The sequence below is a fragment of the Mesoplodon mirus genome (genome assembly GCF_964341445.2).
Source record: "Mesoplodon mirus genome assembly, chromosome: 4".
Classification (NCBI taxonomy): domain Eukaryota; kingdom Metazoa; phylum Chordata; class Mammalia; order Artiodactyla; family Ziphiidae; genus Mesoplodon; species Mesoplodon mirus.
The window spans coordinates 115,694,294-115,722,250 of NC_138979.1; the positions used below are offsets into that span (position 1 = coordinate 115,694,294).

Below are 27,957 nucleotides of genomic sequence, written 5' to 3' on the forward strand. Positions count from 1 at the left end.
TGCAGCTGGAAATTTGCACCTCAGTCTCCCCCACCTATTTCTTTCCTCTTCCCACCCCCTCCCCTCTGGCAACCACCTGTTTGTTCTCTTTGACTTGAGTTTTTTGTTACCTCCAGCTGAGAGTACCATTTGAGGTGGTCTGGTCAACTAAAATATTTGTGGACAAGAGGAAAAAAAAGAAAATCAGGGTCAGCTAGCACTCTACCCTCAGCCACTGGGGCTACAAGAAGAATCGTAGCTCTCTGTAAGCACTGAATGGTGAGTGCAGTAATAAGCACACAGCCTGAACCTATAAGCACAATTAACCACCCCCTTCCAAGAGCACTGATTCTGACATTCAGGTAGAAACAACTGGGTCCAGGGTCCCAATGAAGTAAGAGTAAAGCCCTCAAACTGTGGTTTTTGCCTCTCTCATTTACCACACAGAGAACCAGTATTAGTAAGGGAAGGCTAGTCACTGCTGAAACAGACCTCAAAATATATTATGGCTCAAACACCTCAGAACTTTGTGTCTGGGAAAGGGGTGAAATGAGGTCTTCCTCTTATTCACAATGAAATAGGGATTCAGGCTGCAAGCCTCTGCCATCTTTATCAGGGTCATTCTATTGGCTAGAACTCAGTTACCTGCCGCACTTAAGTGCAAGGGAGCTTGGAAAATGCATTCTTGCTGTGGGCTCAGGAAGAGGGAAATGTAGGTTTTGGTGACTAACCAACAGCCTCGGCCACTGTAGTTTATGACTTTTCCCTCCCCTTCCAAGCTTTCCCTTGTCCTCTGTGGATATGTATGGATGCATGTCTGTACATATGTGTGTGTGTGTATATATATCACATATACATACGTATATAAAACTATGTTTTATACAGTAAACTTTTGATCCCATCTGTATAATAAATGCCAAGGGAGCCTCACACAAAGATGGCTGACCCTTTATTTGGAAGGAATGGGAATAACCAGATATTACGACGCAGGTGAAGCAGCTCATGAAGAAGCTTTGCTTAGCTTCCTCTGAGAGGCACCTTCAGACAAGGGGGAGAAACCCTCCCATGTCCACACTTCCCTTAGGGACCTTATCAAGATCCACCCAAATAATACACTCATGAGGGGCTCATCTCCAAGCTGGCAAAATACTAGTACAGTATATGATTTCCCCTTATAAAGGGAGCAAAATGCTTGGTATTTCCTTGAGACCCTCAATGATTCCATTTTCTGGCTAAGAATCATCACACCTTAGAATCAGCACTTTCATCACCAGCACTAGAAGTTGGCTTTTTTCTCAGAGCAATCTTTCACAAAGAAAGCATATTTCACTTCAAATGTGCATTTTACACATTAAACGAGGGGTAGAAACAGTGCTGCCCTGGAATTTGGACACCGGGCCACTGCTAATCCACCACTCTTAGGTTAGTTACCGCATACCCACCTCCCAAAGCAGTTGACTGAAAAACCATGCCTCAGCAAAAGGCCAAGTCAGCATACGCTATGGACTTTTAGTAGTCTATCTCAAATGTGAAATCACTGGCATGCAAATGATCTACTATATACAAATATACTAGGCTACATACTCTGTTGGCAAGGTATATACATGATTTATCTTGTTATTCTCCACAATGCCTTGTCTATATACCATCATTCAGTAAACATTTGCTGAATGAATACCGTCATTTGAAAAATTTGTCATCTCTAAGTCCTCTGCATGTGTCCACATAAGGGCTGCCAGTCTTGGGGACTCATCCATATGACTCATTCTGTACACAATCTTGCTAATAGGTGTGAGATAAACACCTTCCGACTGTGACAGTGACAATGCTGGCAATGACGTGGCAGCATGATCAGCCACAAAACATAAAGGACTGGGCTGTTTCATGCCTGTGGGTCTACTCAGTCACCAGAAGTACTGCAAGACCCCAGGTCCTAATACGGTTCCCTCAGCCCTATTCCTATCTCCCATCCCTGTTTTAATTTTCTCCAGAGCTCATATCATCATCTGACATATTTAACTTATTTGTGTGCCTTTCTCCCAACGAGAAGCTCTGTAAGGACAAGGAATTATGTCCATGTTGTCTAGCACATAGAAGAGTGCCTGGCACACCAGACGTACTCAATAAATATTTGTGGAAGGAATGGATGAAATAACGAAGATATTTGGATTCTTTTCTCCAAATCTGAAGATTTTAGCCACAAAAGAAATGATCCCTGCAATACTCCAGCATGGTTAGATTCTTCTGACCTAGTGAGAACATCTCAAAAAGAGATCTCACAGACAACACATTTGTTAGGTCATAAAGCAGGGTTTCTAGAAACCCAAGTTATTATCATGCCATCTTCAAGTCCCCAAATAAACTGAGAATGGACAGAATCTCCAGGAGTGGACACATGTTGGGCAGCCTTTCACCAAACAAGGACCACATGTGCAGGCCTTGCTCCCTCTCCATTCTAGACACCTGCCCATGGAGCCGGCGCCAGCACCTGAAGCATGAAACCAAACAGGAGGATGGGAAATTCCTTCAAACAGCTTCAGAAGCAAATTTTCCTGAGTCTCACATGAGCAAAACGATCAGATCCTAGACCTAGCTCTACCCATGGGAAGTAGACACAATTCATTTAAAGGAAGAAACAATACAGTTCAAGTTCAAATTCTCAGCTTTCCAAACATGGCCATGACCTGATAAGATAAACTCCTTTAGGTTGTTAAGAAATCACTGAATGTTATTATTAATTTTCCAAACTCTTGTTTGAACTTTAAAATCCACATTATATTTAATTTTTGGCATATGGGAGAACAGTGTCTATCGGGAACGATGATCCTTGTTCATTCATTCTTCTGTTGACTCTCAAATAGTAATTAAATAATACTCACAAAGTAATGGTAAAAAGACTACCAGCTTGAAAATGTGTAACACAAATGATATTTTACACACCAAAATGTTTTTATACATTTTACACATCAGAAGTTTTTAGAATTTACATTCTAAAGACATTAGGATCTAACAATCCATAGAAGAAGGGCAACGTTTCTAAATCCCAAAAAGAAGAGTTGTTCTTATACCGTTAACCATACTTTTCAGATTTTCCACTAAGACTCTATTCAAGTATATTCTGGCCAAAAGGTTTGTGTCAAGTTTTGGTTTTGTTTTGTTTTTTTCTTTTTAAAGTAAGTACTACCCTAGTCAGCCCACAAGCCAGCCAATATGTATTATGTGTTAAATCCAGTGCTAGGCACGGGGAATAATGAGACTCAGATGTAACTTTCACTGTGAGAGACTGGATAGATTCATCAGCAAAATACAAGGATACACTAGATGATGGCCAAGATTGTTTCTAGCAAATTTGTTTTGTTTTGACTTCAGAACAACTTTAAACAACTATAAGACTTTTCAAGACATCGAGTTAAGTCAGGCAACAATGAAAAAGTGAAATTTCTAACTTAGGGGTTTGGGATTAGCAGATACAAACTATTATATATAAAATAGATAAACAACAAGGCCCTACTGTATAGCACAGGGAACTATATTCAATAGCCTGTAATAAATCATAATGGAAAAGAATATGAAAAAGAATACATATATATGTATAATTGAATCACTTTGCTGTACAGCAGAAAAGCAACTACACTTCAATAAAAAAATTTTTTTAGAAAGTGAAATTTCAAAATAGTTCAATAAGTAGAGAAAATTTTTTTTTTTTTTTTTTGGCCCACCACATGCTTGCAGGATCTCAGTTCCCCGACCAGGGACTGAACCCAGGCCATGACAGTGAAAGCCTGGAATCCTAACCCCTAAGCCACTAGGGAACTCCCAGTAGAGAATTCTCCATGACTGGATTTAATACCTGATGTTCTAAAACTTAAACATACACGTATCTTATTTCCTAGAGACTTTTTTCCTCTTAATCTCATTTGCAGATCTCTTGAGTTCTTTGCTTTTCCATTTTCCTACTTGCTTCTCAAAGCAACAGAGAGAAAAATTACACAAATTATACAAAACTATGCAATAAAAAATTGAACCACATTTTTCCCCAGACCTAAGTCCACAAGTGTCATGATCCACATATCATGGAGCATAATCAAATGCACAGAAAAGCTCTCCCCCCTCAGTGAAATAGAAACCCAACAAGCCCAATCTCAACTCACTAAGGAACAAGGCATGGCCACAGTGTCACATACTCTTTGAGAACTCACTCCAACTTGGTGTTGACTCTCAACTAAACAGAGCAGCTTTTCCAGTCCCACTGGTTTCTGTTACTGGGCTCCAAAGCACCCACATATAGACTCTTCATGCAAAAATGACATCACACACAAAAAACTTGCATTTAGTACCAAATCAAAATACCACACATTTGAACATCACACGATCCTAAATTTAAGCAACCGTGACTGCCACTGTATGTTACGGATCACTCAAGGCCACTACTTATCTTTTCTTGAAAGAGTAAGAGCACTCCCCAGAGAGAAATGCTGTTCTAATAGGCTATCCCCACTTTTCACACCAGTACAGCTTCACCTCAAGGGTACAGAACACAACTGCTCCCAACAGTGGCTCACTGAGCTTTGGGGGAACAGGGAAGAGGTCTTCAGAGTTGCAAAAGCACACTGGGAGAGCCTAAAATAGCTTCCTTTTCCTCGTGGGAATCATCAGTATAATCGATCCCACCTCCAAATGCACTCCTGTAATTCTGAGTTCTCACCAGCAGAAATTTTTAGCCAAGGCAGTCATCACAAAGAGTTGTTACATTCTGGCTCACTTTATGATGGATATTCTCCCTTAGACTTGGAATGAGATTTATGGACTGCTCCAAAGTTGCCTGGAATTAGACGCACAGCAAGAACAAGAATAATCTGGCCCTCATTTTCACCTCAATGAAATGATTCTCCAGTAAACCTGTTCAGGCAATTAAAATCAATTTTAATTTCCACTTCCTAAGCTTTTCTATTCTTCCTTAAGAAGGGCATTAAGTAAACAAAACCTGAATTTCAAATCTGACTTCAAATTGCCTGGGGCTAATTCATACTTCAGTAAGTAAATAAGTGTGGCATAAACTAATAAATATCTCATATATATGTAAAACACATTTTTATAAAGCATTCACCTACCTTTAACTCAGCCTTTCATTAGGACTGCACTTCATGGAAAACTCCACACACATAGCACCTTCCCTCCTAGAACTTCAAGGTCCTTATGAAGGAACAGAACTTTCTAAACAGGAAATCAAAGTGTAGTAAGGCGGGGCCATTTTCCTCAATGACACCAGAACCCAAAATTCCTGACATTCCCCAGCCGTAAGTTCAAGGCTTGCTACATCATAAACCACATGTTGTGGTTCAGTGAGCATATGGAGACAGGACTGTTCAGTGAATTGAACATGAAATAAAAAATAAAAAAAAATTTTTTTTGCAATTTGGTCAAAGTGGCAAATATGAAAGAAAATAAAATTTTGACATGACCCATGGTAGTGCCCATCCCTATGAAACACTACCTTTGCTCTGACTTGCATGTATTCTAAAACTATCTTCAGCAACATCAATGAATGACTTGCTAGAAAAGCCCAGGCACCTGACTTTACAAATCCATAAATCTAAATGCAACCAGTCACCTAGAGCAGATATTTAAATCATTTTGCTATGACATTTAATGTCGAGAAAAATCACAAGCAAGGCTCCAGTGGAAAATGAGTTTGCTCATAAAGAAAAAAACATATTAGTATTCAAAATCTACTTTCCAACAAAGAAATCTGCATTTTACTGAGAGACCTGAAACTCTGGACAAATTCTTTGCCTCACTCCCCACCTGAACCACAAAGTAATGACGAAGCACCTGAACAGTGATGTGAGCTCTGAGCCAAGCTTCCTCTATGAGGACACTTTTCCAGATGGCACGTGAGGCTGTCAGGTGTTTCTTACTTTGGCAAATACTCAAGAACGTTACATAAGGCTGATCATCTCCAGTACATACACTAGCTTCAGAAAGCTGTTTTGAAGGCTTACTTCCTTTTCTTATGATGGAAGCTCTCCTGTGTGGCTGGGAAATAAGAGTCAATGTTGTTCAGTATCCAAAAGAAGATGCAGTTACTGGGAATGGTAAACAAAGGACAAGTTACTGAGTTCAGCTCAACACAGTAAGGCAAAATAAAGATTCCCCCAAGGAGATAGAACTGCAAAATCCAGTGGTTTTAAGTAGCCATCTTTTAGAGGTTTGTATACTATTCAGTGATGGAAAAATTATTTTATTTATTTATAATTTGATTGAAGTATAGTTGATTTACAATGTTAACTTCTTCTGTACAGAAAAGTGATTCATTTAAACAAATATATATTCTTTTTCATATTCTTTTCCATTATGGTTTATCACAGGATATTGAATATAGTTCTCTGTACTATACAGTAGGACCTTGTTGTTTACCCATTTTATATATAATAGTTTGCATCTGCTAATCCCAAACTAGTGATGGAAAAATTAGTGTCCCAGGCTTAAGGCACCATTATCTGAAAACTGCAGGATGCTTTCTTGCAGGATTTGATTCAATGAACTACAAGATGAAAAAAAGGTTATTTCTAAGCTACACGGTCAAGCAATCAATCGGTACCTGGGTTCAGAAATTAGTGGGAAATGCATGAGCCATTATTTTTTTTAATTAATTAATTTATATTTTTGGCTGTGTTGGGTCTTCGTTGCTGTGCGCGGGCTTTCTCTAGTTGCCGTGAGCAGGGGTACTCTTCATTGCAGTGCGCAGGCTTCTCATTGTCGTGGCTTCTCTTACTGTGGAGCACAGGCTCTAGGTGCGCAGGCTTCAGTAGCTGTGGCACGTGGGCTCAGTAGTTGTGGTGCGCAGGCTCTAGAGCTCAGGCTCAGTAGTTGTGGCTCACGGGCTTAGTTGCTTCGCAGCTTCTGGGATCTTCCCCAGCCAGGGCTCGAACCCGTGTCCCTTGCATTGGCAGGCGTATTCTTAACCACTGTGCCACCAGGGAAGCCCACGTGAGCCATTACTGAATTCCACGGGCCAAGCAGGCTTTTCGCCAGATGACTGAAATCTTTCAATGTTGCCATGCAAATGAGTTACTACTGCATTCTGAATGTCCTTACTGTGACCAGAAAAACAACATATTCAGTGCATGGTTTTACATTATATCATGGAGCTATAGCAACCACTCATCCTGCCTCTACATCTATTTTTCCCTTTTTGACAGCCATTCCATTGGAGAAAAAGAACTGCTAATTTTGCTTGGTGGCCTCTAAAATGTACATGCCTGGCATTTTGGGCAGTGTTTACAATTTCTAAGCTTTAATTAATCATACATTTTGGACATCAGTGATTGTTTTACAGGGAAAAAAACTACTGCATAAAAATCTAGGTTCAAATTCTGGTTTTGCTATTTATTAGCTTTGAGATTTGGAGCAGATCACACCCACATAATAAAAGAGTTGACAAAACGGAGCTGATTTACAAGGTCACCAGTGATTCCACGTATATGGCAAAAAATGTTAAAAAATGAGCCTAGAGCAGCAGTTCAAGTTTTTTGGTCTTAGGACCCCTTTACATTCTTAGAGATTATTGAAGACTCCAAAGAGCTTACTTTAGAAAATTCTAGAAAACAAGAATATACACACATTCCAAGAGCCAACATGTAGTCTCTAGAAAACTCCACTAAACACATAAGAAAATAAAAGTAAAAGAGGTAAACAATGTCTTAGTACCATAATGAAAACTGTTTTGACTTCACAGACCCCTTCAAAGGGTCTTGGGAACCCCCAGGCATCCTCAGATTATACTTTGAGAACTACTGGCCTCGAATATCTTAACATACAGAGAGCAGAGAAGCTGTCAAAGATCACTAGAATCATATCAAGAGGATCCAGGAGCCAGCACAAAGGGACTCCCACTGGCCAAAGACGGGACAATTTTAGTGTCAAGAATAAATGCAATGGATTAAAACACCAATATTTTTTAATTCATGAATTCTTCATGAATCACATACCTCTCTCACTCTCTCTCAATGGCTACCTTTTGAGGACATTACTAATTAGCTGGCTAATGGAGCCAACAACAGTTGACCCTTGAACAACATGGGTTTGAACTGTGCGGATCCACTTATATGTGGGTTTCTTTCAGTAGTAAATACTACAGTGCAACACAATCTGCTGTTGGTTGAACCCACCAATGGGGAGGACCAGACTATAAGTTATATGTAAATTTTCAGCTTCATGAAGGGTCAGCACCCCTAACCCCCATGTTGTTCAAGGGTCAACCGTAATTACTTTAAAAACTGGTAAATAAAGAGAAAGAATCAGGCATATTTCCTGCCTTTCCTACCTAAATTTTACCCAGGAGAACCAAGTAGCTGATTAGAAGAAGTTTCTCTTTATTCAAGTATTCCAGCTAATAACTGGTGTTAAATGCCTCCTGATGAGAGTACACACAAACTTAGAGTATTCTTGACAAAAAATGGAAACAGAATTTGACCCAGCCTCTAGATGTGACTACCAATTCCCAAGAAATTTGGTGGCTAAAGAAATACGTTAAACACAGGAACACTTAACATTTAACTCTGTGGGATGTTATTGGCAAAATCCAGCCAATAGACCAGAAGAAATGGTCTGGTTTGGCAAAAAAATAAATTGCAAGGAAAAGATAGTGAAGGGTGAACCTACAGACTAAAAGGTACTGAAGAGCCATGTCAATCAATTGCAATGTCTGGGCCTTATTTGGATCCTGATACAAACAAACCAAAAAAAAAAAAAAAAAAAATGAAGAAAACAGATAAATCTCAGCACTGACTAGATATTTCATATTTGATTATATTACAGAAATTCTTAAAGTATGATAATATTACAGTATTAAAAGAAAGAGTCCTTGTCTTTCAGAGATGTGTATAGAAATATTTACTAGTGAAATAACAGCATGTTAGGGATTTGCTTCAAAATAGTCCAGGGTGTGGGAAAAGAGGTTGGGATCTAAATGAAGAAAAATGGCTATAAATTGACCATTGTTGAAGCTGGGAGAAAGGCACACAGGGTCCATTGTAATGTTCTATTTCTGTATATGTTTGAAATTTTCCACTCCAAAAAAACAGAAGTGGCCATGAAAACATCTGCTTGTCTTCTCTAGCGATTCTGTGAGCTGGGAAGGCAGTTCCTCTCTGCCGCCCAGCACTCAGCAGCATGGACCACACAGCAAGTTTTTGAGGCACTCCACGACCCAGGCTGCCAGCTGACCTGTGACAGGGTAGGTTCAGCAAAGAAGCCCTGAATCCGCTGTCTCTGAACCTGAGACATCTTTCCAACAGAGCAGGAAACAACACTGCATTTAGAGTATGATCCTAACCAAGAAACAAAGAAAAACTCAACACAGAGAAAGGTGTAAAAACTCTTCACAGATAAAGAACACACATGAAAACAGTAAGTTTAAGGTTATTGTTGTTGTTGTTTATTCTCCTGGGTATAGGGACTACGAGAATTTGCTTTTCTTTGCATCTATTTCTCTGAATTTCCCAAATTTTCTGCAATTACTATATTAAATGTGGGGAGAAACCTAATAAACTATTTTTAAATCATCTATAATACCAAAACTCTATAGACAGTTCTTTTTAAATGGTAAGAATATTTTATTTGTTATATTTCTGTGAACCTTTCCATGGCTCAGATAAAGGAAGAACATTATAATCATGAAGAAAATATTAAAAACTATCATTGAGGGATTTTTAATTCAATTATGAAAGCAACAGAAAAACATCCTTTTTATATTTGGGAAAGGGGAGATACTCTTCATTATCTTTTCCTCTATAAAATAAAGGAGAGATGCTATTTTTTAAAAAACCCCGTCTGGACAACCTAGCCCAAGAAAATCTCTTGAGATTCTTCTAAAACCTCAGTTTCAGCACAGGAAGCTGGGGACAAACAGGGGTGTCTGGGACCTAATGAAAGGCCTTCTGTCCAGATACTGGACAGGTCTGGAGATGTGCATCTATATACATCTATGTATATGTATATCCCACCACCACCCCTCCCCTCCCCCAACCCACCCCACTCCTTTCCATCAGTTCAGGGAAGAGAAAGGGAAATTTAGTTTAATGCCAAGATTCCACACCTGGTAACACCATATTCTCCAAGGGAAGATGTGTCCCACAAACAAAAACAGATTTTTTTTTCTTTTTTAGAGAAAATGTTCCTTTCAGATGAAGATTCTTAAAAAAAAAAAAAAAAACTAGGCAACAGCTTAGAATACTATGCCTGCTTCAATCATTTCACTTAGAAAATAAATGAAAGAATATGTGTGCCGTATCTATTAATAATTGAACATGAAAAAAGAAAAACATTGGAAATTGGCATAGATAATTGTTATGTTTTCCACACGGGTCTAATTAAACTTGATTTAGACTGCACACTGCCTTTATTTTTTAACCCTGCTATTAAATAAACAAACAACAAGAAAAAGAAGCTGAAACTGCCACTTCTCCTGTGCTTTATATATACTGTGGGAGGCTGTACTGAAGGCGAGGGAAAAAGTTAAAATGACTTAACATACAGCATTGTAACCTTGAAGTTAAAGAGTGTGAGACTTCGACTACATTGCCAACATGAAAATCATCAATCTGACATTATTAGCTGTGTGACTTTGAGTAAGCTGTTTAACCTCTCTGTGGGTTCCTCTTGTATAAAATAAAGAGTGGGAGTGTCATAGGGCTATACTAACTGAGATGAGAAATGGAAAAATTCCTAGGACAGTACCTAACACATACATGCTCTATAAATGCTACCTACTATTGCTATTATAACCTAATACACCTTTTTTCTACTCTATCCTCTCCCTTTTTTCCTTTTTTCATCCAAGAAACAAAGATTTTACAAACTTCTAATTCTTTAGGCTCATCAGTGAATACTGTAATTTATTTTAAACCTGGACGCTTCTACTTTCCCCAGAACAGAAATAAACTTTTTGACTAGGAAAAAACAAAAAAGCAAAAACAAGAATGCAGTTAGATTTCCCTTTACTTTATGCCAATCATGAATGGTAGCAGATTCTTAACTCCCTGAACCTAGAAAAAATATCTCACAGTTTCTGAGATCCTTGGCAATCCTCAGAATTAGAGACAGTCACTCCCCAATCCCCACCAGATGCCTCTGAACTGGGGATCTAGTTTCCAATGCCACTAAGTCTCTCATGGCTCTTTTGAGAAAATGAGTCATTCAGACAATCTATGCCAATAAGAATGATGGGGAGAAATTCACATGATTCTAGAGAAAGGAACACAAGTCTTAAGAATATTCACATGTCAGTCACAGCTTTTACTCAAAAGAAAATTCTAGGTGTGTTGTACTATCAGGGAGACTCCTAGATGTGAAACAGGACATGAAAAAAAAAAAAAAAACCAAGATCATTATATTCTGGGCTACAAGGAGTCGGAAAGGGGAAATGGAATGAGATTCACACATGCTTTAGGTTCTAAAAACATGGGAACTGGTATGAGAACTGAAAGCAAAGTTAATGTCTTGCATTTAAGAGAAGTTGGCAGATAAAGGAGATAAAGAAATCTGAGGTGAGTGCTGTCCAGCTGTACAGTGTATAGTGTTAAGCAGTAAAAGATTTAGTAGCAATTAATATGAAATAGTCCAGTAATGGCATAGTCAAAGGCCTAGGTATCTCTGTATATATTTGCACCCAAGCTGAAGTGAATATAATGGGACAAATCTTTTATTCACCAGAATTCTCAGAAAATAGGCGGTATTTATTTGTGCTGTTAAGGTATAAAGTGAGGACTCGTCCCACAGCTGCCCCTATGTGGATAGAACTTTGATACTCGAGTGAGAAAGAATATGAAGGAGGGGTAGAATCCGTAAAGCTGGGGAAAGATCACATATGTCAAACTGTGACTCTTCGAGTCTTCACAAAAGCCTATCTGATGGGACTCGGTTTCCCGGGGAAACTGTGTGGGAAAAAGTGTTGCACTCAGAACGCACGTGAGGGATACAGAGAGTCCTTTAGGACACAGACGCTCAAAGGCAGAGGGAGGCGTGAGCAAGGAAGACACAGGAATGTGTGGAATCACGAGAAAGCTCTGGGTTGAGCCAAGTTTAACTAAAAACCTCCAAAGGGCAGAGAAAACCAGTTGGTACTCAAGTTACCAAGATATAAGATTGATGGTATAAGGAAAGAAAGGATGCAAGTGCATTAAAAGATCAAGATTCCATGGGCGGGCTTCCCTGGTGGCGCAGTGGTTGAGAGTCCGCCTGCCGATGCAGGGGACACGGGTTCGTGCCCCGGTCCGGGAAGATCCCACATGCTGCGGAGCGGCTGGGCCCGTGAGCCATGGCCGCTGGGCCTGCGCGTCCGGAGCCTGTGCTCCGCAACGGCAGAGGCCACAGCAGTGAGAGGCCCGCGTATCTCAAAAAAAAAAAAAAAAAAAAAAAAAGATGCCATGGGGACCTAAAAACCATGGCCATTTGACTAAGGGTGGTCCTGGGCCATCATATATCTCAACGACTTACGAGGCTCTAAGGAATCCCTGGGGGACACCAGGAAGCAGGAGAACTTAAACTGGACCTGGCTGCTTCTCCCAGGGCTTGGATCACAGCGGGCAGCTGAGCAGGGGCAGACAGACAGCACAGCAGTTGAGATTTCCAAGTGTGAAACCAAACCGCGTGGGTTTGAACCTCAGCTTGTCATCCACTAGCTCAAACTCGGCGCTTGTTCCGCCTGCTCAGACATCCACCCCTGAACTTTCCCTCTTTCCAAATTCTCCTGGTTGTGGGTCACTAGCAGGTCTTCTCCCCAAGTAAAGAAACACAGGATTTCTCGACAACATACAACCCCATTACCCTCTGCTCCCATGTCAGTAATTCCAGAAAACACATTCTTCCCCTAATCTTTGGATGGATTTCTTTCTGTTTTGTCATCATGGTGCTGCATGACTTTTTTTTTTGGTATTACTTTTTTATTCTCACATCCTTCCCGCAGTGTACACAAGCAGGACTCCCAGAAATTCTCCATATATCTCAGACCTCAGCCACTGCCAGGGGCTCCGTGCTCACCTGCAACTCAGTCCTTACACAGCTAAATGCTGAGCGCCCACCCCAGGCCTCGGCAGCAATGCACTAGAACCCGAGTTTCCCACAAGGCCTGAAGGCTTCTCTGAGACCAGGCTCTTCTCTGTCTTTTCCAAATGCATTGTCAAAGCTGTGACCTTTAATATTACGGGAGGCTCTCATTATTCCTAGAACCCCACACCCTCCTGGTTTTCCAAAGTACTGACCCAGAATTTACCTAAAAAGGAGCAGACACAGAGGACAACCATCTGAGAGGAGTAATGTGGTGAAATATCAGGGGCTAAACCTCTAAATTTATGCTATTATTTGACATCGCCACCCAGGGTTAGGGTACCCTCCAGACACTATCCCTTTCCTCCTATCTTTCCACATTCCTCCCTCAAGAGTGACTTTTCAGAGTCATACACCTTGGTCCGGTAGGAAAATCCTGGTTCCAGAGCCCAGAGAGCTGCATCCAGGTCCCAGTGTACCAATATAAACTACATGGCCTGTGGACGGTTATCAATCTTCTCCAGACCTCAGTTTCCTTCTGTATAATATTTTGGATGCTGACATCTATTTCCTGCCAGCTGTAACACTCTGTGATTCTAAAGTCCCCATTTACGCTTTGGCCTCAGTATAGAGAACTACCACGACATGAAAATCCTGAGGTTCACTTCATGTAGGAGATTAGTTCTTAACTGATAAACTTCTTTAATGTGGGATCTTTCTGACCAGCCATCTAGGCCCAATAAGAATAGCTACCATTAATGGCCTACCCCATCCCAGGCAATGCTCTTGGCAGTTTACAAATTCAACTGAGACTTTAAAGGACCTTAAGGAGGAAAGGGCTCCTTGGCTACAATTTAACTCAGCCCCCTCTGCTCTGTTGAGCCCAAGAAGCAGTGCTTGGTAGACTTTCACCCCACTTCCCACTTTATAAGCTTTTCAACAGCAAGTAAGGATGTACACAAAAGTACAGAAGGAATTAATAAGCCACAAGAAGATTTAAGTCGAGAATGAACTAAGCCTTTCAAAAAAAATTCTAAGGACAAAGCAGGTGGTTTAGTTATTTATAGAGCAAGAAAAAATGATCAAGGCAGGGCCCGAACTATTGCTTGGGTAAAACAGTATAAAACAGCAGATGTCAAGGACATGCCATGCTCATCAGCAAAGCTTTGTTTTCTTTATTGGAGAAAAAATGAAGCAATCCTTAAAGGCCTGAAGTCCCAGACAGGAGGACCCAAGTCTCCAGACTCTTGAATACACCAGGATCTAAAGGAACTTGCAGACTGTTAAGCCTTGAGTCAGGTAAAGTGATTCTTGTTTTGTGAATAGTTTGAGAAAAAAAAATATCCAAGGTTTCTCACAAACTTAACAATCTATAAGTTATGAAAGAGCTAACTTACTAAGATACACAAACAATATACACAAAGGAGTCAGAAAAAGGAAAGATCTAGTATCATTCTGGACTTGGCTTTGGCCTCACTGGGCAGGGGAAAATGGATGTGAGATGGAGAAAGGGGAGGACAGGCATTGGGATGGGGCAAAGTACAGGTAAGAGTAGGGATGAATAAACAGGTTCCTTGCGGAAGAATAAGGAAACAGCCCTACAGAGAGCAGAGTGGTGGCTGGTTGGCAGCAGAGCTGCTCTGGGCTGTAAGACACTTCATTCTGCGGCAGATCTCTGAGTGCTGTGGGACCTCTGCTATCACTACTGCTCATCATCCTTAGCCTGCAAACATGGACCGTCTTTCCCTGTGCTCTGTTGCTTACCTAATCTTTTCAGAATCAGTAACAAATAGATGCTGTATCTGAAAACCTACACGCTTGAATTTTTAAGACTCTAGACTGCTGCATCCTGATTACTTGGTGAGGATTTTTATCACAACCTTCAGATGTTTTGAGATGATCAGATTTAGCATCTTATTAAACCCAAAACCCAAGTGTTTCTTTTTCCCCCTTGGTGAGACTTCCAAACCTTTTCTCCCTCTCACATATAAGCAATGCTGGCTCCAATGCCTTACCATTCAGAGAAGAATTTTTTGAGCTCTCGGATTACTGCTTATAAGCTACCGACTGATGGGCTTGCTCAGGTTCTGTTACTGCCAAAGCACGACACACGTTACAAATAACAAAGATGTCTCTGATATAGCTTCCTACTTACCCTGCCTTCAAAGATCATAGTGAGAGCCACAAGGGATCCAGTTAAACATGGGCTCCTCTTAAAGGTTTTGATTACACCATCAATCACCTTCAGAAGTAACATGACTATGGAAGGCAAAAGAGCACCAAATCATTCCAGCAACTGAAAAGTCTATGAACTCGAGAGGTTTAAATGATTTACATTTTCTGTACCAAAAGTGATTAAAGACACAGTTTTCCTCATATCACTCTCTGGACACATTGCAAAAACAGAGGTAGGCCCCAAACCACTTCAATATACTCTTCCATTGAAATCAAAGGGAAGGAGGTTAAGAGGAAATGGATAACCTATTCTTATTAAACAGCCAACCCAGATACAAATGACGTTGAACCCTGACCAAAATTTTCCTTTCCTGTCTTAGTCCTGCAATGAGCAAGGGAGACCTGAATATCCAAAATCCATCGACACTCTGGTCTCTGTTCCCTTGCCTGCCTCACCTCCAACAAAACCTCTCCAGCACTCCACCCAAGCCTCACCACCCAGCATCCCTCCTCTGACTATAATACCCTCAGCTTCGGCTGCCTCATTAAAATCCCCTTCATTGGGATCAACCATTTGGGCCTCATCTGAAGTTTCATTTCATGTCCCTTCTTACTCAGCTTCCTTTCTAAGGGCCAACATCTCCATAGAGCGCATCCCATAACACCCTTGACAAATGTCCTCAAGTTACCTCGCTCACCCTTTTGTCCTTCCTCTTCTGCCAAACCCCATAGCTGATACCTATGGTAGCTCTGTCTGGGCCCACAGCTGAGCACCTAGGCACTGTCGAGAGCCATTCAACATTCATGAGCACCAACCACTAACGAGTCAGTCCTCCACAATGCTGGGTGATGCCACCCACTCATTCTCCCACTCTCCTCAACTCTTATTTCACTTTCAAAGGGCCACCCCTTCTGACATCCACACTACCATCACCCCCATTCCCAGATGACCTTGCCTCCTAACAGAGAAATGGAAGCTATGGCATAGCAACTTCTCATTATCAGACTAACTTACTACTGACCTTCAGCTTCTGCCCTCCTGTTGCATCCTGTTCCCTCCTCTCACCCAAGGTCAATCTCTCCACTGGGCTTTAGATCCCACTTCACCCCACCTTCTCAGACTCATATAATCAATTACCCCTTGTCTCTTCTCTCCTGTCTATTCAACCAGCTTCTCCCTTTCAACCAGATCTTTCCCATCAACAATTCAACACACTCGAATCTTATTTTTAAAGCTTCCTACCCTCAACCTCACGTCTCCAGCTAGTGCTTTATTTCTTTGCTTCCTTCACAGGAAAAATAAAAATTGCCCTCCTTGGATATCTCCCGTTTTTCCATCTCCCATTCATTTTTCAACCCACTCCAACCTGGCTTGGCTCCATCACTCCCTGAAACAGCTCCAGGCTGGATCAATAATGATCTCTTTATTGCCAAATTCAAATGAGAATTTTTTTTCATTCCTTATCTTATTTGACGTCCTGACAGTATCTGGCCATGTTGATCAATTTCTCCCTGAAACCCTGAAACACTCGTTGCTTTGGCCTCTACAATCAACGTTCTTTCTGCTGCCATGGCTTCCTTCTCTTTGCAAGCTTATCCTCCTCTGCCTATTCTTCCAGGGTTCAAACTCTTCAAAGCTTGAATCTAGGTCTCCCTCCCTTTTCACTCTATATCAGCAGCCAAAAGCCCAACTACCCACAGGGACAAGCAAGTAATACAATTAAGGGAAACAAAGTTGACTTTCACTTCCCCCTCAGATCTACAATTTAAAGCACAGCAGAACCGACAGGATAGCTGGCAACAGACCTGAAGCATCAGGGTCAGATGACAGTATGGAGAGGTACAGACTATAATAAAATGGAGAGCAGATGTTCCTACTAAAACAATTACTTAGCTCAAGCCAAAGTCCTGATTTATAAATGAAAACTCACGAGTTTTAAATCTTGGCAATTAAGATTGCTTTCTGGTGTGAATAAAAGAAATCCTGGGTTACATCAAAAGGAGAATTTATTGGCTCATTTAACCACAAAGCCTAGAGGTACAGCTTGCCACTGGGTTTAATCAACATGATCAGGACCCGTTTCTCTATCTGGATTCTTCGTGTCCCTAATTCTCAGATAAGCTCTACCTTATGGCAGCAAGGCCATTGCTAGACCTCCAGACCACATTCTGCCAGGTTTAAGCAGAAAATAAGAAAGATTCTCTTCCTGGAGTTTCCTCTACCTCCCAATCCCCCAGTCTCAAAATTCCCTCTGATTAGACCAGCTTGGATTAGAAGGCCATTCTTGAACCAACCATTGTGGCTAGACGACTCAGGAATGACTGGCCAGCCCTGAGTCACACACTTCATTCGGAGTCAGGGGAAGAACTTTATCTAAGGCTAAGGTCTGAGACTGGAGGGTAGGGAATTTCTTAAAAAGAAACTAGGGTGCTGCCATCAAAAGACAAAGTATATTTGGGGCAGCCAAAAAACCATAAACATGCTACAGCAACTTGTTCAAATATTTTAAAAACACTGCATAGGCCAAATAAAACAGGTTTGCTGGCTGAAGGTGGCTTGTCAACCTCCAGTCCCAATCCTGCTTTCTTGTTTCCTAGGTGATCTCGTCCAAGCTCAAGCCTTCATCTACCATTTCTATAACCCAAATGCCACATTTTTATCTCTGACTCACAAATTCAACTGCCTACTCAACATCTTCACTTGGATGCCTCAAACTCATCTCAAATTCAATGTGCCCAAAATGAAATTAATGATCTTCTCACCCCACACTCCTCTCCCATCCAAAGCTGGCCTTACTCAGCACTCTTATTTAGGGGTGGAAGGGTGGAGGGAAAAGTAAGGGGAGATAAGACCAACATGACTGAGGTACTGCTTGAAAGAAAAATAAAATCTTTCAGGAAGTCCAAGTGTAAGTCAACTGAAATTCTATTGTTGCTTCAAATATTTAAGAAAGACATTTGATATCTTAATTCATATAGATTTGCAATTTTCATTTTCCAACTCTTCCCAGTTTATTTTTAAGACATATAGAAATAAAGTATCATCAGAAATACCAAAGGCAGGGACTTCCCTAGTGGCACAGTGGTTAAGAATCCACCTGCCAATGCAAGGGACCCAGATTCGAGCCCTGGTCTGGGAAGATCCCACATGCCGCAGAGCAACTAAGCCCATGTGCCACAGCTACTGAGCCTGCGTGCGCTCTAGAGCCTGCAAGCCACAACTACTGAGCCTGTGTGCCACAACTACTGAAGCCCGCATGCCTAGAGCCCATGTTCCGCAACTAGAGAAGCGACTGCAATGAGAAGCCCACGCACAGCAACGTAGAGTGGCCCCTGCTCGCTACAACTAGAGAAAGCCCGCGTGCAGCAACGAAGACCCAACACAGCCAACAATAAATAATTAAATAAATAAAATTTATTTTAAAAAAAATACCAAAGGCAGAAAAATTGTCCAGGGACCTTGGAAGGTGCTTTTGTTTGCATGTTAGTTGGCACAGCAGTAGTTTTCTAGTAAACATATCTGATTTGATCCTGACAACAACCCAGGAGGTTGGTAAGGCAAATTATTACCATATTTCATCAAATCTAAGAAATCACTGATTCTAAGATGCATCATTTTATGCGCCACTATATTAAACAAAAACACCACAAATTAAACCATAACATATAATACACTATAAAACACATCTTGTTTTAAGATAAAAATGTATGTCTTAGAATCTTTGAAAAACATTATCATAAGCCTCATTTTTCAGATAAGGAACCAGAGGCTCAAACACTTGACCAAAGTTATAATTAACAAGATGAAGAATGGACTTGAACCCATAGGGATCAGTTTCCTAATTTGTCTTTCCCCCAGTCTAGCCCCTGGGTCTGAATGACCTCTAGAATTTCTTCTGGGGCCCCCAAAGCTTTTCTGATACAAAGGTGGTAAAAGAAATCAGAACTGAATCAACTCAATAAACGCTTTAAAACTGACATGGATTCTTAAGACTGAGAATAATTTAGACCTTGACTTTTCCCTAATGCCTAGACAGCCTAGGAAATACTGCTAGCATAAACAGCAATATATGCCAGGTGTGTAAGAAAAAGATTACATCATTAATTTCAGGGCTAATTCAGTAGGGTTGACACAAAACTTACAGTTGACTACTGATTTTAAGTATGGATCACAAGATGATTTTCACTTGTGAGGTGATATTACTGGGCATCTAGTCAAGGTAAAACTTGCATTCTTTCATAATAAAATATGCCTATTTAGTGGTTTTCTTTCTTTCTTTGTTTCAAAAATAACCACCTGGAAATGTGCCATGTTATACCTAATTACTGCAAAGCAAATGTATAAGCCTAATAGTTCCAGTCAGTCTGTGCAAGAAGCCTTTTGATTTCAACACCTAACATCCTTTAAAAAGGAAATTTGTTACAAAAAGCCAAGAAATTTGGTGTGAGATCTGAATAGGACAGAACAGGCTTAATTCATGACATTTTAAAAAAATTTAAATCTAACTGTTCTGCATTTTGTATTCCCCACAGCACTTAGCACTGTGCCCTAAACATAGAAACTGCCTAATAAGTACACATGATGAGATATACAACAAGAAAAATGACAGTCCCTCTGTTTTCACAAATGTTCCTTCTTTCTAGGACTGTGCTTGCTCTGGAGGAGAAAGTTTAGCAAATTCTTGGTGGTGCCTATTGTGAGCTTATCTTTGTGCCAAAGGCACATCAAATTTAATACTGCAAGTCCTCAAGGAGCTGACAGTCTAATCAAGTACAAGTATAAAAGATATGCAGGTGGCAGATTACCTTTAAGTATGCTCAGTATCTGGACAGTATATTAAAATGTTTTAATATCATGTTCAAGCAGGAACGAATATAGAATTAGGAGAGCTGGTACAGCCTGTTGCTGGATATGACCTTGGGCAAGTCACTTCTTGAAATGTTTCCTTAGTTTTTACCTACCCATCCCCCAAGGCTACTGCAAAAGAAATTAAGGCTGGAGAAATCTTTTGCAAACCCTAAAGCACTATACAATATTAAGTATTATAGGACTATTGCCCAGAATATTTCAATGACTTCTTTTGGGGGTCCCTTAAGATAACGTTAGAGGGCTCTTACTAAAATGCGAACCCAATCATTCATTCCCAGGTTTAAAGAATCTTTACTGCCAAAGGATAAATTCTTAACTATTTAGCTTGGTAGATAAGGCTCTTCAAAAACTGGCTCCTATGCAGCCCCATCTCTGGCTTTACTTTTCAAAGACCACAGCAAATACACAACTGCTCTTGATCATTCTCTTCCACATTTCTTTATCTTTGCAATTTTGGCAAAGTTTCGGGATGTGATTATCCCACCACAGGCAGGAATCCACAGACTGGCTAATATAGCACCTTCCGCATCATTATGAGTCTCTGAGCTTCTCCAGGGCAAAAAGAGCCAATGCCTCATTCTTCCCAATTCCTAGTACAAAGCCACCGCAGCTCATTAAATACTGCTTGAGTGACAGACAAAGGAGATCCTCATTTGCATGCCACACAAAGATGGTACCCAGGAGAGAATCTCAAGGGAAGGCTGTCAAAAAAAAAAAAAAAAAAAAAGGCTTAGAGGCCCTAATAAAAATACTACAGGCCCACATCTCTTACCCAAATCCCATACAGCCAAATGTGTTTTGGAATGCAAAAATTTTAACATTTTTGAAATGTAATACGTACTTTATGCTCCCCGTAGAGTGTAGATCAGCACCTCATACTCAAACACAGTAGTACCTCTGCAGCAAAACTGACGGATAACCACACAAAACAAGATAAATGAAGAATATAAATAGACTCTTGCTCAAGGGAGGTCTTGCTGCCAAATGGGTGACAAGAGCTTTCTGAGCATTTTGGATTTTGGAATTAGAGACAAAGGATGGGGGATCCATATCACCAGATTTGTGTAGATGCTTCCCATCCATTTTCTCATCTGCTCAGAAATTCACTATGGCAGGACTGACCTATATTAGGCAACAAATAAAAATGGCCACATACCCAAACAGCAACATAGGCTATAAAATATTCTGAGAAGGGGCTCAGAGACACAGGCAAAGAGTCTTTATCACTGGCAACTGTAGTAGCTTCTAAGAACATTAAGGGGAAAAAAAACAATAATAATTGCCGGATCCAGCACTGAAAGACCAGGTGAGAAAAGCAGCAGTAAGCAGAGCAGGAAATGAACATATGAATGATTGTGTAAATAAGTACTATTAGAAACTCCTACCACTGATTTCTAAATGTATCTCCAATAGTGGGGGCAGAAGTGTACACATACAAACCAATGGCATTCATCAGCCAAAATCAAGCTGTCCCAGACCAACACAACTTGCTTCCATATCAAAATAGAAACAGCAATGCATGTCCCCTGCTCTCTAGAACTTCAGGAAAGAATTACACTTTTTGCACATAATATATAGATATAGGCATATATTACATATATTTTTTAAACAACTAGAAAGACTCCCATGAATGCCTTGCATGAAAAATTTGTTTTAGAACCAAGTGCTTTCCTAAGAAACTGATAAGTGCCTTTCTTTCTAAAAAGAAGTACTAAGTAAGTAGGAAGACAAAAGAGATGACATAATCCCATTTCCAGTGAATCCTAACACCCGGACACACATTTTGTGGTTACCTATGAATCTAAGTTTCTTATTCAGGGAGTGGGAGAACATTTATATCAGGCACCTCAATTCTATCAGACAATAGAGGCCAATGGTAAGAGCTACCATTTACCCTACTGAGCACTCACTACAGACAAGGCAGGGTGTTGAGCCCTTTGAAAGTCTCAATTGATCCTCACATTAAAAATAGAACCTACAGGGCTTCCCTGGTGGCGCAGTGGTCGAGAAGTCTGCCTGCCGATGCAGGGGACATGGGTTCGTGCCCCCGTCCAGGAGGGTCCCGCATGCCGCGGGGCGGCTGGGCCTGTTAGCCATGGCTGCTGAGCCTGCGTGTCCGGAGCCTGCGCTCCGCAGAGGGAGAGGCCACAGCAGTGAGAGGCCTGCGTACCGCAAAAAAAAAAATAGAACCTACATTATAGGATATCATTTTACACATAAGAAACTGGATCTTTCAGTAAAGATCCCAGAGCTTTTAAGAAGGAAAGCCAAATGACTGCAATGTCATCTCTTGCCAATTACTTGGTTTCTACTCTGAAAAAAAAAAAAAAGGCACAGCTCATTCTCCACAGCACATACTTCTATCTTCTACTATATATACATCTTTTTCAGTAACTATGTAGTATAAGCAACTCCTGTCCCCACCTAGAGCTTTTCCCATGTATCCCAGCTGAAAACACGCTCTCTCTCCTTTCTCAGAAGTTCTCTTTGAATGTGTCCCACCCATCTATCCATCCATCCATCCATCCACCCTCTTTTGGGTACCTATCATATATACCAGGCACCATGCTAAGATACAAGATGTACAAGTCACAGTCCCATCCCTCAAATGTTCAGTCTAGACTTGCAAGCAAATAATCCCACTTGAGCATGATAAGTTATAAGTTATATACGGCACAGGAGTAGCACAGACCAACTCTGCCTCAGGTACAAGTTCAGTGGTCACAGGAGGTTTCAAAGAGGTGGTGTCTGAAGAGTGATTGCAAAGATACAAGACGGACAGGAGGAGAAGGGCATTTAAGGACAAAAGAATGAAAATGAATGATGCTACCGGGGTACTTCATGCCATCCAGAATAGTATCAAATGACAATGGAGAGAGAGAGCTGGGACAGAAGGATGGAGATGGCCATAGAGAAGCAAAGGTCAACACACCCTAGTCCCCAAAGACCAGTCTTCTGCGCCTGTCTGAGCTCAGCACCTAAGACAGCACCCTGCCGCCACAGGCGGGAGAAAAGGGAGGACAGGGGGCAGACACATGGGCAAAGGGAGCCAAGGTACTCATCAACTCACCAGGAGAGCCTGGCCACCTCTGCCCAACATGTTTTCCAACTCTTCTCTTAGTACCCTTACTCTTAGCCCATAAGCCCTGTGGATTCTAAGCATTAGTGTCTTGGTGTGTTTGTTTGTTTGTTTGTTTCTTGAAGCCAATATCTGCCAGTTAATCATGACTTTGAGACCTTGAGTTGAGGATAAGATGCTATTCTGTCAAAGGTTCTCCATCCTGAGGGTCAGCTCCAAGAGCAGCATAGAAAAAAAGAAATGCTCACTGAGCTGGGCAGAAGAAGAGAGAACTGATTTTAAATAGACAGCTTTTAGAGAGAAATAGGTCATAGATCAACAGTTACAGACAGCATCAGTATACCAGCGCACAGTGAGGACTGACAGAGCTGATGGGTTCTTATCCACTCCTCCTGGGCCTTTAAAGCAGTAATCCCCATGAGTTCTGAAACTGCTCATCTGATTCACGGAGTCCAATCTCCTCTTCAAAAGGAAAAAAAAAAACCTCTCTTGCTATATAATGTGTTCTTTATTTTTAATTTAAGTGGATTTAAATTAAGTGTTATGAGAATTTCCTGACACCCTATATGATAATTAGACACATCCTGATTTCCTACACAAACTCAGGGTGAAAAATCATGAGTCCAAGGATTCATCCTTCACAAAGGCCAAGATAACAGAGAAAGGACAGTGTGTTTCAACACAGATACAATCTCCTCCAAGTGGAAATTTGACCAGATCAGCCATAAAATATTGGTACACTTCAAAATTATTTATTCATACATACAAATAATCGTGTCAAATTCAGTAAATATTATTTATACAGCTATAAATTTTTATATTAATTTTAGAACAAGAGAAAGTCATGGCTTGGTTTTCCCCTTGTACTGGATCATTTTAAAGCTTGGTTACCATAAAGCAAGGAAACAACTGCTAAGACAGAATGACCTTAAACTGAAAGCTAGATTTTAAAACAAAGAATCTTAAGAATATTTTACAGTTCTAGAAAATCACAATGAGCTGAGAAACAAAAGGCTGGAATTAAAGAGTCCTTGGTTTACTACTGATTCATGGTAGAACTGTACAGCCTCGGTGTCCTCATCTGTAACATAAGGGAATTAAGAAAGCCTTAGGTATTCACTGAAGTGAGTTCCTTATTCCCAAAGCAAGAGGCTTATTAAAACAAATCAAAACAAAAAACCTTCGAGGAAAACATTTTAGGATAAAAAGAACTTTAGACACCTGCACCTGTAAGATAACACAGGTGAGAAATGTTTACTGTTGCTCTGCTGGAGATTGTGACCTACATCTTAGTAACACATCCAGGACCTAGTCATTTAGTTACACCCACTCAGAAAATAAAGACATGGGGGACCTTTTTACTCCTCCCATCACAATGCATAACTTGTGTTTACTCAGTGCACTGCAAAATTCAAAACACAAAGCACTACTTGTAAGTTTCTTTCTTTTGGCAGGAGGTGAATAAGTTCCCATGTCCCCCAGCCAAGTCCAAATCTGAGGTGTTCAACCTGCACACATACATGGGATCATATAATCTGCTAGGAAACAGGTAAAGATGCTGCATCAGGTATTCAGTTACTGGGGGACGAGGGCAACACCTGGCTCTTCACACCTGCTCTAGAATACTCTACAGGAATTAAATGTGATAGGAAAATGAGTATCTTACCAGGAGAAGTTTTCATTAAAATGTCCTCACAGTTTTTTTCTCACATGCCTCATTTTATCTAGGGAAAGCTGTGTGACTGCGAATGAAATAAAATTCTAATTTGTTTAGGAAATGGTTTGGTTATCTGATTACCCACAGCCCAGAGCTTTGCCCTGAAAAGCAAGGCTACGCAGGATCTAAGGTGCTAAGAATAAAGAAACCATCAAACGAAGAAACCATTCTACTGTGCAGTCTCAAAAGAAGTCCAGAGGCTTCTTTACTGCTTTGAGACAGAAAAATAGGTTGTAGTTTCTACGTTCTGGGTACTCAACTTTGAGACAACATTCCAAAGCTCAGTGGAAGGGGGTCAGCTTGTTGGGGTCCATGAGACAGGAAGGGTGAGAACAAGCCTCTGCGATGGCCAAGTGTATTTTTGTGTCTCTCCCAGGCCGTTCACATCTCAGGGCCGGCTGGATTCCCCAGGGTCTATCTGAAAGCAATCCGCCCAGGACACTCTTTTCAGGAATTATTTCTGAAGGTCTTCATCACACACCGAAGCCATTAACCCACTCTGTTTCAGAGAAAACTAATGGGTGATTCTTCTCTTAAGATCAGGAATGAATGAATATTAAAGAATTCAGCAACATTCTGCCTCTTCTGGTCAGATTTTCTGTAAGTGCTCATCTGGAGAAAGACTCTCTACATAGAATAAAGTTTCCAACAGTGACAATATTCATGAACACGTCCTAGAGTATTTCCTGGGTGGCTTGCCAGCCACTTAGAAGAGCAAAGTAAAGTCTACAGGTCAGACTATCCTGGGCAGGACATGGGCCAGGATACTGAAAGACCCTCAGCTGCTCCCCTAAACAGCAGGAGCTGCAGGAATCGTGGGGGGGCGGGTTTAATAATTTCTATTCATTTATTTATTTATTTATTTTTGGCTGCATTGGGTCTTCCTTGCTGCATGCGGGCTTCCTCTAGTAGTGGTGAGCAGGGTCTACTCTTCGTTGCGGTGCACGGGCTTCTCACTGCAGTGGCTTCTCTTGTTGCGGAGCATGGGCTCTAGGTGCAAGGGCTTCAGTAGTTGTGGCTCGTGGGCTCTAGAGAGCAGGTTCAGTAGTTGCAGTGCATGGGCTTAGTTGCTCCACAGCATGTGGGGTCCTCCTGGACCAGGGCTCGAACCTGTGTCCCCTGCATTGGCAGGCGGATTCTTAACCACTGCGCCACCAGGGAAGCCCAGGAATCATGTTTGGAAATGAGTGCCCTGAAGCCTGAATTCTCCTCTCCTCTCCCAACCCCCACCAGGAAGAGGACCCACCCAGATCCCAGGGTCTATAACAGGACAGGGTGGAAACCAGACCTTTGCATCAGCACACGGTGTTCTGGCTGCAACAATTTTGATTCCTCTAACAGTCATCAGAGGCGAGGCAGGGTGGGGAAAAGGAAAGGGTACTAGTGGTCCTCAAGTAAGACAGAGCTAGGTTTGATTCCTCAATCACGCAGTCTTTCTCTTTCTAAGTCTGACTTTTCATCTACAAAGTAGGAATACTCACAACAGTTAGTACTTCATAGGTTACTATAAAGATGAAAAGAGATCAGGAAACTCAGGCATTTAGTGCAGCGCTTTCTTCCTTCCTGCTCACCTTCCATCCCCCTATAGGCAAGCCTTACAAATAATGTTTTGTTTTTTAAGTCACCCATGAAGCACCTTCCTTATTCACTGGGCTGGGTTCTGAGATGTCTGCTGCTATTTCCCCAAAGCAAATACATTCTCAAAGGGCATTTTGAAAGCAACTAAAAATATCCAAAACAATATACTCAAAGCAATTCCAAAAATGTTTTCAGCAATACTTTTGGAGTTGGTCTACAATCTTCCAGAGTGACGGTCTGTAAAAGGCAAACATTTAGAAGTGAAGTGCTTTCAAGCTTTCAGGTGATCTCACAACTTGACAATTGACCTGAGCCATAGACCCCAGGGCTCCTCAACTTTGCAGCAGGTCCCCTGCTAAGGGTTTTATGCCTCTGCCTGTCCTCAGCCCCCCTCAGCCTGCTGGGCCTCCTGCAGGAGGGGATCTCCAGAAATTACCTCTTTGAATATAATCCAATCTCACTCACAGGTGATTCCCATCACTATAGATTTCAAGGATTTTTCATAGATGTTTTCACTTTGTTTTTAAAAGTGAAACAAACAACACAATTGAAAAATAGGCAAGAGACTTGAACAGGCCCTTCACAAAAGCAGATATCCAAATGCCAAATATATAGGCAAAGACACTAAGCTTCCAATGGTGATAAGAGAAATGCAAATGAAAATCATAATGAGAGACCTCTATACAACATCAGAAAGGCTAAGATTAAAATGACCTATCAGGGGCTTCCCTGGTGGCACAGTGGTTGAGAATCTGCCTGCCAATGCAGGGGACACGGGTTCAAGCCCTGGCCTGGGAAGATCCCACATGCCGCGGAGCAACTCGGCCCGTGAGCCACAACCACTGAGCCTGTGCGTCTGGAGCTTGTGCTCCGCAACAAGAGAGGCCGCGACAGTGAGAGGCCCGCGCACCGCGATGAGGAGTAGCCCCCTGTTCGCCACAACTAGAGAAAGCCCTCACACAGAAACGAAGACCCAACACAGCTATAAATAAATAAATAAATAGATAGATAGATAGATAAAATTGGGGGAAAAATGACCTATCAAAGTAAGTATTGGCAAGAATGTGGAGTAATGGAACGCTCACTCACACCAGAGGGGACTATAAATTGGAATGGCCATATTGGAAAACTCTCTGGCAGTATCTACTAAAGACGAACATAGTCACATCAAAGAAACCAGGCATTACAGAAACACCCACATACACACACACCAGAGATGCATACCTATGTGCACCACCAAAAACATATACACGTGGATGTTCACAGCAGCATTATTCGTAAGAGCCAAAACCGGGAAACAATTCGAATGTCCATAATCAGCAATTGCAGTGTATTTATACAATGGAACATAATCCAGCTACTGCTGCATGCACACCATGGATGAATCTTACAATGTTAAGGAAAAGAAGTTAGACGTAAAAGAATACAAAAGGACGAGTGTATTGATGTAAAACTCAAAAATAGGCAGAGGTGATCTACAGTCTTAGAAGTCAGGACAGCGGTACCATGGAG

At 41.2% G+C, this 27,957-nt stretch overlaps 1 protein-coding gene across 5 annotated transcripts in view; it reads right to left on the reverse strand.

The window, feature by feature from the left end:
• Positions 1-27,957, reverse strand: part of STXBP6 (syntaxin binding protein 6) — a 263,219-nt gene that overhangs the window by 223,053 nt on the left and 12,209 nt on the right. The window contains exon 1 of one of the 5 annotated variants that reach the window (XM_082619225.1): positions 5,812-5,831. The exons of 3 other annotated variants lie outside the window; for them this stretch is intronic. The gene's annotated coding sequence lies outside the window, so the exon portion shown is untranslated. Of the gene's footprint in view, positions 1-5,090; positions 5,170-5,811; positions 5,832-27,957 lie in introns of those variants that run through there. One more of the 5 variants, XM_082619221.1, reaches the window with a different exon arrangement.